This window comes from Neovison vison, chromosome 9 (genome assembly GCF_020171115.1).
Source record: "Neovison vison isolate M4711 chromosome 9, ASM_NN_V1, whole genome shotgun sequence".
Lineage (NCBI taxonomy): Eukaryota > Metazoa > Chordata > Mammalia > Carnivora > Mustelidae > Neogale > Neogale vison.
Genome location: NC_058099.1, coordinates 40,100,896 through 40,116,750, shown reverse-complemented (window position 1 = coordinate 40,116,750; position 15,855 = coordinate 40,100,896). Strand labels below are relative to the sequence as shown.

At 36.1% G+C, this 15,855-nt stretch overlaps 1 long non-coding RNA gene across 1 annotated transcript; it reads right to left on the bottom strand.

Annotated features, from left to right (window-relative positions):
- Nucleotides 1-373: 373 nt before the first annotated feature.
- On the bottom strand, nt 374-3,636 carry LOC122916917. Its single transcript, XR_006386323.1, has 3 exons — nt 3,587-3,636; nt 615-790; nt 374-503 (listed from the first exon to the last, which is right to left on the bottom strand). It is a non-coding gene; the product is annotated as an uncharacterized LOC122916917 (long non-coding RNA).
- Between the last annotated feature and the right edge of the window lie 12,219 nt (nt 3,637-15,855).

Here is a 15,855-nt window from a genome sequence, read left to right as displayed (position 1 = left end):
TTCTATTATTTCTGAACTTTTGACTGTCTTAGTGATAGTCAATAGCTCCTTAAATCTCTCGTGAAGATGCTTGGAAATCAATTTTCTTTTCTTTTTTGCCATATGTAATACACCTGTACCAGGCTGATACACTTAGTTGACTGGAGAGATTCCAATGTGCAGTTCTTTTATCTTTGTTCCACCAACACTCTAATATTCCTATTTAATATTATCACTTGGCTATAAAAAATTTATTCTAGTTTCTATATGAATGTCTACTGAAAAATATAAATAGCTTGACTGCAGAAATATAATACAAAATTTATTTCAACTTAACCATTAATAAGGTATGCCCCAATTAGTGGGAAAAAAAGATTATGGAACTTACTTGTCATGGGTTGGTTTCCTTCAGAAGTAGACTCTGGGGCAGAAAGTAGAAAGCAGGAGATTTATTAACAAATTCTCTTGGGGTCAACAGCCTTGGATGAGGAAAGAAGGGAATTGAGTCACAGGAAGAAGTCAAGCTGCAAAACATTTCCAATGGAATGGCTCAGTTATCTTTGCAAGGAGTGCTGAAGATAGAAAAACCCTCAAGAGATGTCCAGAGATGAGGCATGAAAGCAGGGTATTTTTACCTGTGTTGAGCAGTCACTGGATGTGAACCAATCAACGATGAGGTTATGACCTTTGGAGATGATCTGGAACTGAAGCAATCACACAACGTCAAGGGAGTAATGTCTAATGAGGGCTGACAACTGAGAGCTGACTGCCAGCAGCACTCATAGCTGCTGTGCTGATAAAACCTTTATTTCTGTAGAAAAAGAAAGACATTACAGGTCTAGATCATCCTGCTGATAAAAGAAATATCTATTGCTCAAAACAATATGGTAACCTAAATTAATACTTAAAAAACTATTTCTAAATGAAATATAATAAAACATAAGGCTATAAACTCCACATACAGGTACTTCTTTTGAAAATTCGATCATCAGTCTTATAATCACCCATTTGAAGATAGGTTTTTTTTTTTTCCTCTGCTTTTCAAATTTTCTGTATTTCTTCTCTCTCTCTCTCTTTTTTAGCAATTTACAAGAATTTTCCTAGGTGTTGTTTTCTTTGAATCATCATAAATGAGGATTGCAGCTTCCCCTTAATCTTTGATTTTTTTTTTTTGTTTTGTTTTTCTGTTTTTTGTTGTTGCTATTGTTGTAGTTCTTTGTCCTGCCTCACTCCACTTGGCCTTTTCTCCTAGTATTTAATCAGGGTAGTTGACACGTTTTGTCCTGAATGTTTCTTAGCTCTTTCTTCCATTTTCCATTATTCTCCTTCCTGGCTATACTAACCTATCTTATAGTTTACTAATTTTATCTTTTTCTTCTTCCAATCTGCTATTAAAACCATTTATTGACTTTAATAATACTGCATTTTCTTATTTTTAGATTATTCAATTTATTATTTGCTATATTCCAGTTCTCTAATGGAAATTCTCACCTTGTTAGGTAGAGTGAGTTACAGCTCTTTTCTGTTTTCAGTAACCCCCAAATCTTGATCATATGGGTCTATGGGTCTATTTTTGTGGAATGTACTTTTGTTGGTTTTAGATAACGTAGTACTGCATTTAGATGGCTGGTAATTTTTCATGTAATGATGATCACTGATTTTGATGTGTATTTTGATATTCAGTGATGATCACTGGGCAATTTTACAGGTTCTCAAATATATTATCTTCTTCTAGAAAGCATTTAATTTTTATCTGAAAAGTCTAACACTGTGTTAGAACCTGAAATTCAGGTTCTGCATGGGACTAATCTATTTATGTTTTTTTACTGGTGGTACATAGTTTTTTGGGGACTCAACTAGAGACCTGGACTACTGATTAGACGTACTCATACTGGGCATCTTCAGTACTGTTCAAACCCAAATTCTATAAAACCAAAGATTTTGCTTAGTTTCCACAGCTCTTAGAGCTTTCTCTATCTGTTTGCTGTCTTGGTCTCTTACTCCATCCAGAAAATATGAAAATGCCACAGAAGTGGTATTGAATATTGAACTATTCTCTCTGTTCTCTTTTCTTCAGAACCTTGGCCTCTCAGTTTTTACTCATCTTTGTTACCCTGGCATTCAATGTTTATGTTTTTTCCCTGTGATAGTATGGAAAGCACTAGGCTTCTACTTTCTTCTTGGTCTGCCTGCATTCTGTTGCTTATAGGTAAGAAAATTTGCTAAGGGGGGACATGGCAGCTAATGTCTGGTGTATTTTAATGAACCTCCCAGTAAAGAAAATAAATATTCACTTTTGAGCTTTTCATGAGATGAGCATAAGGGTTTGTGACCTATACTGGGCTTTGAATCAGGAATGAGTGATATACAGAACAGCAGATAATACTTAAAAAAAAAATGCATGTCACAGCAACAAACAAACTATAGGGCAAGATTATATCCATCAATTTTGGTGGTATTGTCATAATGCCAGCAGAGATGATGAGTGTCTAGTGACTCTAAGATTGGGTCAGCTGAATCTAGTGCTCAGAGTTCTGAGCAGTGATGTGCTCGCTAAGCTGATTCTATGACATGTTTTGCTTATGGTTCTGAGGATGAGTAGGCTCTAAGCTACTCTCAACATTTCCAGCAATTTGGTGTGATAACCAGTAAACTCATAATAAATTACTTCCTGCTATTTGTGCAGAATGAATTTTATTGTATTCAACTAATTTATACACTAATATACATGACTATTTCCCAATACTCTATTATTGGACTTTTAGACTGAAGCCCATTGGATAAGTGGAAAACTACATCACTGTATTAATTTTTACCCAATTAAAAATTGAAATATGAGTAAACTCAATTGTGTACATATTTTTTAAAAACTACCATTTATTGATTGCTTACTATGTGTAAGTAGTCAGGGAAATGTTTTACAGTAATATTTCCATTTAACACTCATTAAAATCTTTCGATGTAGATGCTAGCATCATCTCTGTTCTATAACTGAGGAAACAAATGCTTACAAATATAATTTGCCCAATAAAATACAGCAAATGGATGGGAAGTTAGGATTTCAACCCAAGTAGCCTGACTCTATGGCTTAGGTACTATGTTTCAGTGTTTCACTTAATATAAAATATCTTTATTTATTCACTGTATTGATTGTTTTTTCATTTTATTGATTTATAACAATCATTTCTAAAATAAGATGAACATAATCACATTTTATAATTGGAATAGAGACAATAAAATTGAATTATTATTATAGAACCTTAAATATATAATCAGTGCATAACTTATATAATTCAAAAAAGTTCAAATTAGATAACTAAAATAACATATTAATTAATTAGTATAAATAATAAATTCAGTCTGACATTTTAGGTGTGTCAAAATGGTAAAATGCATAAAACAAATACACAAAAACCTGTTTTCTAGCAAATATTTCTTTATATATCTAGAAAATGTACATGTATATATATGCACAAACATAAATTTGATGTATTTTGCATATATGTATTTTTATATGTATTTTGGCAAATCTTTTCAACTATAATCTTGTAATCATACAAAGAGAGAATGTTTTTAAAACACTAAAAAAAAATAAAAACAAAAATACCTGAGCCTGGATTTCTTGTGGCCTGGTCTTGAAAGGAGTTTTTGGTTTTGCTAGAGAAATAAATCACAATAGGAATTTTTTGGTAAATGAATCAAGACTATCCTCTATGTAGTAATCAAATAAGAATAGTTCTCTGAAGATATCTCCACTCCCTAATGAATTGTAAAAAGATGCTATACATGTTTATATGGTTTATTTGTGACTAAAAGCCATTTTTGAGGTTATGCTGATGCAATGTAATTCTTCTTACATTTCTTCAACTTAATGCTTATCCATTGTTAAAATGAGTACAAAATCCAGGAGGGAGTCAAGATGGCGGAGAAATAGCAGGCTGAGACTACCTCAGCTAGCAGGAGATCAGCTAGAGAGCTTATCTAAAGATTGCAAACACCTGCAAATCCATCAGCAGATCGAAGAGTAGAAGAACAGCAATTCTAGAAACAGAAAAACAACCACTTTCTGAAAGGTAGGACTGGCGGAGAAGTGAATCCAAAGCGACGGGAAGATAGACCCCGGGGGGAGGGGCCGGCTCCCGGGAAGCGGTGGAGCAACGGAGCACAAAATCAGGACTTTTAAAAGTCTGTTCCGCTGAGGGACATCGCTCCGGAGGCTAAACCGGGGAGAAGCCCACGCGGGGTCGGCGTGACCTCAGGTCCTGCGGGGTCACAGAAGGATCGGGGGTGTCTGAGTGTCGCAGAGCTTGCGGATATTGGAACGGGAAAGCCGGCTGCAGAGACAGAGCCGACAGTAAGCTCGCAGCTCGGAGCTGCCTTGAACCGGTTGCAAGCTCGGTGAGCTCGGAGCGCGGCCGGAGGTTAGGCAGACGCGAGTTACTAGGAGCTGTTCGCTGAGGGCGCACTGGGGAGCGGGGCCCCGGGCTCTCGGCTCCTCCGGGCCGGAGACCAGGAGGCTGCCATTTGTAACCCATCCTCCAGAACTCTATGGAAAGCGCTCAGGGAACAAAAGCTCCTGAAAGCAAAGCCTAGCAGATCACTAAGCCCGGCCCCTGGTAAGGGCGGTGTAATTCCGCCTGGGGCAAAGACACTTGAAAATCACTACAACAGGCCCCTCCCCCAGAAGATCAACAAGAAATCCAGGCAAGACCAAGTTCACCTACCAAGGAGTGCAGTTTCAATACAAAGGAGAGAGCAGCAGAATCCCAGAGGAAGAGAAAACAAACCATGGAACTCATGGCTTTCTGCCTGATTTTTTAGTCCTGCAGTTAATTTAATTTTTTTCTTTTTCATTTTTTTTTCTCTTCTTCTGCTAAAATTTTTTATAACTTTTACCCTTTTCTTTTTTAACGTTTTTTAACTAGATTATCTAATATATATATATTTTTCTTTTTATACTTTTCTCTTTTTTTTATACTTTTCTTTATTCATTTTCTTTTTTTTAATTCTTTTTTTTATTTTTTTTCATTCTTTATTTTTGAACCTCTTTTTATCCCCAAATCAGAAGAGATCCTAATCTCTTCAATCTTTTTTTTTATTAATTCTTTTTTAAATTCTTGATTGAATTTTTAATTCAATTTTTTTTTTTAATTCTTTTTTTCTTTTTTCTCTTTCTTTCTTTTTGAACCTCTTTTTATCCCCAAATCAGAAGAGATCCCAATCAGAAGAGATTGGGAGATCCCAATCAAAGGATATCCCAATCAGAGGAGATTTCTCCCCCCTCACGATTTGGGATCTCTTCTGATTTGGTTAAAGCATATTTTCCTGGGATTGTTGCCACCCTTTTAGTATTTTACTTGCTCCTTCATATACTCTTAGCTGGACAAAATGACAAGGCGGAAAAATTCACAACAAAAAAAAGAACAAGAGGCAGTACCGAAGGCTAGGGACCTAATCAATACAGACATTGGTAATATGTCAGATCTAGAGTTCAAAATGACAATTCTCAAGGTTATAGCCGGGCTTGAAAAAGGCATGGAAGATATTAGAGAAACCCTCTCCAGAGATATAAAAGGCCTTTCTGGAGAAATAAAAGAACTAAAATCTAACCAAGTTGAAATCAAAAAAGCTATTAATGAAGTTCAATCAAAAATGGAGGCTCTCACTGCTAGGATAAATGAGGCAGAAGAAAGAATTAGCGATATAGAAGACCAAATGACAGAGAATAAAGAAGCTGAGCAAAAGAGGGACAAACAGCTACTGGACCATGAGGGGAGAATTCGAGAGATAAGTGACACCCTAAGACAAAACAACATTAGAATAATTGGGATTCCAGAAGAAGAAGAAAGAGAGAGGGGAGCAGAAGGTATACTGGAGAGAATTATTGGGGAGAATTTCCCCAATATGGCAAAGGGAACGAGCATCAAAATTCAGGAGGTTCAGAGAACGCCCCTCAAAATCAATAAGAATAGGCCCACACCCCGTCACCTAATAGTAAAATTTACAAGCCTTAGTGACAAAGAGAAAATCCTGAAAGCAGCCCGGGAAAAGAAGTCTGTAACATACAATGGTAAAAGTATTAGATTGGCAGCTGACTTATCCACAGAGACCTGGCAGGCCAGAAACAGCTGGCATGATATTTTCAGAGCACTAAACGAGAAAAACATGCAGCCAAGAATACTATATCCAGCTAGGCTATCATTGAAAATAGAAGGAGAGATAAAAAGCTTCTAGGACAAACAAAAACTGAAAGAATTTGCAAACACCAAACCAGCTCTACAGGAAATACTGAAAGGGGTCCTCTAAGCAAAGAGAGAGCCTACAAGTGGTAGATCAGAAAGGAACAGAGACAATATACAGTAACAGTCACCTTACAGGCAATACAATGGCACTAAGTTCATATCTCTCAATAGTTACCCTGAATGTTAATGGGCTAAATGCCCCAATCAAAAGACACAGGGTATCAGAATGGATAAAAAAACAAAACCCATCTATATGTTGCCTCCAAGAAACTCATTTTAAACCCAAAGACACCTCCAGACTTAAATTGAGGGGGTGGAAAAGAATTTACCATGCTAATGGACATCAGAAAAAAGCAGGAGTGGCAATCCTTATATCAGATCAATTAGATTTTAAGCCAAAGACTATAATAAGAGATGAGGAAGGACACTATATCATACTCAAAGCATCTGTCCAACAAGAAGAACTAACAATTTTAAATATCTATGCCCCCAACGTGGGCGCAGCAAACTATATAAACCAATTAATAACAAAATCAAAGAAACACATCAACAATAATACAATAATAGTAGGGGACTTTAACACTCCCCACACTGAAATGGACAGATCATCCAAGCAAAAGATCAACAGGGAAATAAAGGCCTTAAATGATACACTGGAAGTGATGGACATCACAGATATATTCAGAACATTTCATCCCAAAGCAACAGAATACACATTCTTCTCTAGTGCACATGGAACATTCTCCAGAATAGATCACATCCTCGGTCCTAAATCAGGACTCAACCAGTATCAAAAGATTGGGATCATTCCCTGCATATTTTCAGACCACAATGCTCTGAAGCTAGAACTCAACCACAAGAGGAAGTTTGGAAAGAACCCAAAAGCATGGAGACTAAACAGCATCCTTCTAAAGAATGAATGGGTCAACCGGGAAATTAAAGAAGAATTGAAAAAAATCAAGGAAACAAATGATAATGAAGATACAACGGTTCAAAATCTATGGGACACAACAAAGGCAGTCCTGAGAGGAAAATATATAGCGGTACAAGCTTTTCTCAAGAAACAAGAAGGGTCTCAGGTACACAACCTAACCCTACACCTAAAGGAGCTGGAGAAAGAACAAGAAAGAAACCCTAAGCCCAGCAGGAGAAGAGAAATCATAAAGATCAGAGCAGAAATCAATGAAATAGAAACCAAAAAAACAATAGAACAAATCAACCAAACTAGGAGCTGGTTCTTTGAAAGAATTAATAAAATTGATAAACCCCTGGCCAGACTTATCAAAAAGAAAAGAGAAAGGACCCAAATAAATAAAATCATGAATGAAAGAGGAGAGATCACACTAACACCAAAGAAATACAAACTATTATAAGAACATACTATGAGCAACTCTACGCCAACAAATTTGACAATCTGGAAGAAATGGATGCATTCCTAGAAACATATAAACTACCAAAATTGAACCAGGAAGAAATAGAAAGCCTGAACAGACCCATAACCAGTAAGGAGATTGAAACAGTCATTAAAAATCTCCAAACAAACAAAAGCCCAGGGCCAGATGGCTTCCCGGGGGAATTCTACCAAACATTTAAAGAAGAACTAATTCCTATTCTCCTGAAACTGTTCCAAAAAATAGAAATGGAAGGAAAACTCCCAAACTCATTTTATGAGGCCAGCATCACCTTGATCCCAAAACCAGACAAGGATCCCATCAAGAAAGAGAGCTATAGACCAATATCCTTGATGAACACAGATGCAAAAATTCTCACCAAAATACTAGCCAGTAGGATTCAACAGTACATTAAAAGGATTATTCACCACAACCAAGTGGGATTTATCCCAGGGCTGCAAGGTTGGTTCAACATCCGCAAATCAGTCAATGTGATACAACACATCAATAAAATAAAGAACAAGAACCATATGATACTCTCAATAGATGCTGAAAAAGCATTTGACAAAGTACAGCATCCCTTCCTGATCAAAACCCTTCAAAGTGAAGGGATAGAGGGCACATACCTCAATATCATCAAAGCCATCTATGAAAAACCCACTGCAAATATCATTCTCAATGGAGAAAAACTGAAAGCTTTTCCACTAAGGTCAGGAACACGGCAGGGATGTCCATTATCACCACTGCTATTCAACATAGTACTAGAAGTCCTAGCCTCAGCAATCAGACAACAAAAGGAAATTAAAGGCATCCAAATCGGCAAAGAAGAAGTCAAATTATCACTCTTCGCAGATGATATGATACTCTATGTGGAAAACCCAAAAGACTCCACTCCAAAACTGCTAGAACTTATACAGGAATTCAGTAAAGTGTCAGGATATAAGATCAATGCACAGAAATCAGTTGCATTTCTCTACACCAACAACAAGCCAGAAGAAAGAGAAATTAAGGAGTCAATCCCATTTACAATTGCACCCCAAACCATAAGATACCTAGAATAAACCTAACCAAAGAGGCTAAGAATCTATACTCAGAAAACTATAAAGTACTCATGAAAGAAATTGAGGAAGACACAAAGAAATGGAAAAATGTTCCATGCTCCTGGATTGGAAGAATAAATATTGTGAAAATGTCTATGCTACCTAAAGCAATCTACACATTTAATGCAATTCCTATCAAAGTACCATCCATCTTTTTCAAAGAAATGGAACAAATAATTTTAAAATTTATATGGAACCAGAAAAGACCTCGAATAGCCAAAGGGATATTGAAAAACAAAGCCAAAGTTGGTGGCATCACAATTCCGGACTTCAAGCTTTATTACAAAGCTGTCATCATCAAGACAGCATGGTACTGGCACAAAAACAGACACATAGATCAATGGAACAGAATAGAGAGCCCAGAAATAGACCCTCAACTCTATGGTCAACTAATCTTTGACAAAGCAGGAAAGAATGTCCAATGGAAAAAAGACAGCCTCTTCAATAAATGTTGTTGGGAAAACTGGACAGCCACGTGCAGGAAAATGAAATTGGAACATTTCCTTACACCACACACAAAAATAGATTCAAAATGGATTAAGGACCTCAATGTGAGAAAGGAATCCATCCAAATCCTTGAGGAGAACACAGGCAGCAACCTCTACGACCTCAGCCGCAGCAACATCTTCCTAGGAACATCGCCAAAGGCAAGGGAAGCAAAGGCAAAAATGAACTTTTGGGATTTCATCAAAATCAAAAGCTTTTGCACAGCAAAGGAAACAGTTAACAAAACCAAAAGACAACTGACAGAATGGGAGAAGATATTTGCAAACGACATATCAGATGAAGGACTAGTGTCCAAAATCTATAAAGAACTTAACAAACTCAACACCCAAAGAACAAATAATCCAATCAAGAAATGGGCAGCGGACATGAACAGACGTTTCAGCAAGGAAGACATCCAGATGGCCAACAGACACATGAAAAAGTGCTCCATATCACTCGGCATCAGGGAAATACAAATCAAAAACAAAGTGAGATACCACCTCACACCAGTCAGAATGGCTAAAATCAACAAGTCAGGAAATGACAGATGCTGGCGAGGATGCGGAGAAAGGGGAACCCTCCTACACTGTTGGTGGGAATGCAAGCTGGTGCAAACACTCTGGAAAACAGCATGGAAGTTCCTCAAAATGTTGAAAATAGAACTGCCCTATGACCCAGCAATTGCACTACTGGGAATTTACCCTAAAGATACAAACATAGTGATCCAAAGGGGCACGTGCACCCGAATGTTTATAGCAGCAATGTCCACAATAGCCAAACTATGGAAAGAACCTAGATGTCCATCAACAGATGACTGGATAAAGAAGATGTGGTATATATACACAATGGAATACTATACAGCCATCAAAAGAAACGAAATCTTGCCATTTGCGACAACATGGATGGAACTAGAGCATATCATGCTTAGCGAAATAAGTCAAGCGGAGAAAGACAAACATCATATGATCTCCCTGATATGAGGAAGTGGTGATGCAACATGGGGGCTTAAGTGGGTAAGAGAAGAATCCATGAAACAAGATGGGATAGGGAGGGAGACAAACCATAAGTGACTCTTAATCTCACGAAACAAACTGTGGGTTGCTGGGAGGAGGGGGGTTGGGAGAAGGGGGGTAGGGTTATGGACATTGGGGAGGGTATGTGCTTTTGGGTAAATTGGAAGGGGAGATGAACCATGAGAGACTATGGACTCTGAAAAACAATCTGAGGGGTTTGCAGTGGCGGGGAGGTGGGCGGTTGGGGTACCAGGTGGTGGGTATTCTAGAGGGCACAGCTTGCATGGAGCACTGGGTGTGGTGAAAAAATAATGAATACTGTTTTTCTGAAAATAAATAAGTTGAAAAAAAATATTAAAAAAAAATGAGTACAAAATCCAGAACAAGATCTCAAATCTTCTTATCTTTTCCACTGTTTTACCCTCTTTGAACATTTCTTATGCTAATACCTAAAGCTTCATATTATGACAAGCACCAAAGCTATGCCATATTTGCATATTGCTTAATTTTTTTAAAATATGATCATTCTTATTGCCATGACCTATGTTCTTATTTGCGTTGTTCCATTCATATCCCCCAAATGTGAAGAAATAAAATAATATGCCAACTAACAGCATACTAGCCCTTCTTCTCAATTGAGACATTTCATGAAATTTTTTTAAAGATTTTTTATTTATTTATTAGACAGTGAGAGAGATCACAAGTAGGCAGAGAGGCAGGCAGAGAGAAAGGGGGGAAGCAGGCTCCTGCCAAGCAGAGAGCCCAATGTGGGGCTCTATCCCAGGATCCTGAGATCATGACCCGAACCAAAGGCAGAGGCTTTAACCCACTGAGCCACCCAGGTGCCCCTTTTTCATGAATTTTTAATTTTGACCAGAATTCTACCAATATTTTGGTTTTGAGTTTTAATGAAAAGAGAAAGTGGTGAGAAAACATGATTCCAGCATACTACCGGATGAGGAATAAAATACGTTTTGTTTCTCTTGAGAATAATACATTTCTGTCTTCCTAGGAAAAGACTGATTGCTTTTAGCCATAGCAATAAGTAACAACCTGAGTCCGTTATAAGCCCATCATATTTGATCAATGACAACGTCCTTCAGTAGTACACTTCTTAGAAATCAGCCAAGCAGCAACAGCCTTTTTCTAGAGCACAGACTTTTAAACACCAGCCAATTAGAAAGACATTCCACTTGATAACATGCTTTCATAGCTGGGGTTCAACGAATCCCTGAACACTCTCACTTCTCAAAGTCTGCCAATCCTTGAGGGCCCCACTTCCTTGAAGTCTGTGTAAGAATAGCTCTTGGCTTTTCCTTTCTTCCTAGGAAAAGACTGATTGCTAAAACAAAATAATTCAGCTTTTCTTTCAGGCAGTGAATGATAGCTCTTCCCTTCTGCACTCTTTAATAAAATTATAACTAAATATTCTCTACTTTTAATGTAATACTAGTGAAGAAATCCCTCCTATACCTATATTTCTTCCTACATCATTAGGCATTATTATATTTGTATATTATATATAGTATTATATATAGTATAGTATTATATATAGTATATATAGTATTATATATAGTATAGTATTATATATAGTATATATAGTATTATATATTATATATACTATATAATGTACAATTATATTGTACATTGTGGGTTGTAGGTAACTCAATTCTCTGAAAAATGTTTGAGTCTCAAGGTATCTTAGGTATCATATAAGCCAGACTTTGGATTTTAGCAGAAGTTTTCTTAGAAGAATATTTCATACCAAAATAACTTGTAACTAAAAAGGCATAATGTCTCTGGGAGAAGCTGTGGAAGGGAAAGCTAACACTCCACTATTTTTTCTATTATGTACTTCAGCTCTCTTAGAGCTCACAAGCTTCTTTACATCAGCTGAGACTTTGCTGAATAGAGTTTCAACCACTGATAGGTTTCTATCCCCTCAATTTACATATACAGAATATCAGGCTCCTGTGACTTTCTCACAACCACATTAATTACATACAAATAAAAATCTTTCTCTCCTGCAATAGACTGAATATCCATTGCAGGCAATTCTTTTGATTATGCCTTTCTAAAATATATGACCATTTGTATTCACATGGATTCATTGATATATATGATGTTAGGTATATTTTGCTTAATTTTTCTTTAAAACTATATTTAAAAAAACTAAGGTAATCCAAATAGTGTGGTAGTGGCATAAAGATGGATACAGATCAATAGGAGAAAATGGAGAACACAGAAATAAACTTAGACATATATGATTAACTAATATCTGACAAGGGAGTCAAGAATACCCAGTGACTAAAGATAGTTAAATAAATAGTACTAGGAAAACAGGATATTCACATAATGAAAAATAAAACTAGACTCCTAACTTTATACCACTCATAAAAATTAACTCGAAATAGATTATAGACTGAAAGGTGGGAGCTGAAATCGTAAACCTCCGAAAAGAAAACTTAGGGAAAACTCCCTGACATTGGTCTTGACAATATCCTTTTTGGAATGACACCTAAAGAAGATTCAACAAAATAAAAGATAAACAAGTGAGACTACATTAAACTAAAAAGTGTCTGCAATAAAAAAGAAATAACAAATCAAAAGGCAACTTAGGAAATGGGAGAAAATTTTTGCAAAGCATGTATCTGACAAGATGCTAATATCCAAAATATGTAAAGAATATATATCTTAAAAGTTCTGCTCACAAGAAAACAAATTTCTAATTATGTAAGTTGATGGATATTAACTAAAATTATAATGGTGATCACTTCACAATACACATGTATATCAAATCATGGTATATACCTTAACCTCATACATGTTATATGTTAATTATTTCAATAAAACTGGAAAAACTGGAAAAATGAATACATTGTAGAATATTTACTTATTTTCTCTATTTACTCACACATTTTCAGTAAGTTTATTGTGACTTTCATCTTCATTCATATTAACTAAACTTTATATTCATATTATCTAAAATATATAATAATTTGCATTGTATTTCTTTATTATATCTTATATTGAGAAAAAGATCACAATATTAATAACAATGAAAGTTGAACTTCATTTTATTTGTAATCTAGTGAGAAGTATATCATTCACTTTGTTACACATATTTTCATTTTTTATTTAAAAAAATGTGTATTTTTCTCCTAGGAGATTTTAGTAAGTGTCAAATTAATAAATAAAATTAAATTAATGTATTCAACAAATACATATTGACCATCTCTCATGCACTAGGAACTGGTATAAGCACTTAAAATATGTCACTGAACCATAGAGAGGAAGCCAGTGTGGCTGGATAGAGTATACAAGGGAGAAAATAAGACATGAGTTGAAAATGGTGAAATGAGGTCAGACTATGTAGCACCAGGCCTATATGCAGGCCTTTAATCTGAGTAAAATGGTGAACTAGAGCAGGATATAGGGTTCTGTGCTAAAGAGTGGTCTGATATGCTCATAACAGTTAGGAAGTTATTAAACTAGTCAAAAGTAAGAGGTAATGGTAGCTTGCACCAGAATGGCCAGTAAGATTTGTACAGGAGTTGGGTGTAAGGTGTGATTGGGGAACTGGAAAGGGAGAGGAATAGAGAGAGAGAGATCAAAGATGGCCTTGAGTTTGTGCTCTAACAGAGCACACCTGAGAAGGAATACACAGGTGGATCAGGCTCATAGGACAAGCTTAGGAGACCAGCTAGATAGGCTGATTTAGAGGAATCAATTAGGCACAAAAAAGGAGATGACAGGGCACCTGGGTGGCTCAGTGGGTAAAGCCACTGCCTTCAGCTCAGGTCATGATCTCAGGATCCTCGGATCGAGTCCTGCATCGGGCTCTCTGCTCAGCAGGGAGCCTGCTTCCCTCTCTCTCTCTCTGCCGGCCTCTCCGTCTACTTGTGATCTCTCTCTGTCAAATAAATAAATAAAATCTTTAAAAAAAGAAAAAAAGGAGATGACAGTTTAACAAACCTGTCTTAATTTCAGGCCGGAGATAACACAAAATATATGGAAAATCAACATATAAATATAATTTTTAATGATAATAAATGACAAGAATAAAGACCAACAAACAAACCCTAAAGCACTGTGACTTTAAGAGGACTGCGAAATCTGGAATTACAAGAGACTCTGAGAGGCAACCAGGGAGGTGAGAAGAAAACCAGGAGAGTGGACCCAAAAAGCCAAGTGAGGGACTTTTTTTTTTTTTTTTTGTGGGTGAGTATCAAATAAAGCTTAGATGTCATAGAAGATTATACTTGAGAAATATTCATTAAATCTAATAACCTGTAGGTCATTGATAATTTTGACAAAAAGAGATTCGGTGGTCTCATTAAAGAGAATGGGAGTATAAATGGTTCCTTCAGAGAGTTAAAGATGATATGATATGAATGGAAAATATTAATTTGTCAAGTGAGTTTCAGCAATGCTGTGTTAAATAATATTGAACCTGTCTCTTTTGAATAACACTAAACAGACTTTCCAATATACAAATGCTCTGAATTTCCCTGGAGCTTATAGTAAGCAGTGCTGGTGACAGTTACTTAATGGCAAAATTTTTTTGTATTCCAGAACATATGTAGGAACAGTGTTCAATACTTTTTGAAACTATAATCTTGTAGTCACTCATGTCTCTGGATCTTAAGAGAATCGTATGAAAGAATGATTGGCAAAGCAAAACCCGCTTAAATACTTAGAGTTTTCTAATTATGTTTAATTGGCTATATAAATTATATGCTTTTAAGTTACTTGCCAAGTCGTCTTTAGTTCCTACCATGGTGTAGGTTTAATTTGCCTAATCAATTATATTTATGTCCTTAAATTTCTGAATTTAAATAATACCTCTAGGTGTTGCTAAGTAAGGGTATCTAAGCAAAATAGAAACAACCATACTGAAAGCAATTTCCTGGTTCCTCAACTGGGAAGATAACTAATCAAATGCCTGACATAATGACATTCCAGTGATCTCACACTATAATTCCAGCAATCCTTCACAAAATCCCTTAAGATTTCATACTCTCAAGGTCATGGATTTTCTTTCTTTCCCAAATTAAATATACACAATGTATGACTTCTCATCAGATGTACTAGTTTTCAAAAATGGCAATTCTACTATTCAAGGCAGGAACTCATAATTGTGTTTCTAATAGCAACTCCAGTCACTTTCTGATGTTGGCACTGATCTCTGTTCAGTTCATGTCCCACTCGCTACAAGCTGGAGCATTTACTGTGCATTCCCCTGGGTGTACAGAAACATCAGACTACCCATTCTCATAGATAATAATAAAACTATGCTCAAGTGAACTTTTGCAGCATGGCAGCAACCCGTGCTTTCATGTCACAGGTGTTGAAAAGGAAAGTGAAGAACATGAATAGGATTTGGCATGTAGATAAATTTTGCCTTTTAGTTTTATTTAAGATTCTAGGGAGGAGTTATGCAAATAAAAGAAAATTCAAATTGAGAAAATGAATTCAGAAAATTACCATAAAGTTTGTTATGCCCTAATCCCTCCAATAGAATCAAATTTCACCAATATAGGACAATAGAAAGGAAAGCCAGTCTCTGTTAATAAAAGAAAACCTAAATTCATATATTCATTTATTCATCCATACATGCATTATTTATGGATGAATTCATTCT